Genomic DNA, 236 nt, shown 5'->3' with positions numbered 1-236 from the left:
ACGCGCGCGCGCACACGCAGGTCCTCGCCCCCTCCCCTCCCCGCAGCCCCTCGCGGCCTCCGCAGGCCCCTCCCCGGGGGAGGGAGCGGGGAGCGCGCGGGAGCCGGGCGGTGGGGGAGTGTCTGGCTGCCCCCGCCCCTCGACTGAGTGACTGGGCGAGGAGGTCCCCTCCCTCCCCGCCTCCCTCCCTCCTTCCCGGTCCCCTCCCTCGCTCGCTCCCTGCCCACTCCCGGGGG

This window comes from Pteropus vampyrus, unplaced genomic scaffold (genome assembly GCF_000151845.1).
Source record: "Pteropus vampyrus isolate Shadow unplaced genomic scaffold, Pvam_2.0 Scaffold98, whole genome shotgun sequence".
Classification (NCBI taxonomy): Eukaryota; Metazoa; Chordata; class Mammalia; order Chiroptera; family Pteropodidae; genus Pteropus; species Pteropus vampyrus.
Note: the sequence above shows the minus strand (reverse complement) of the source record.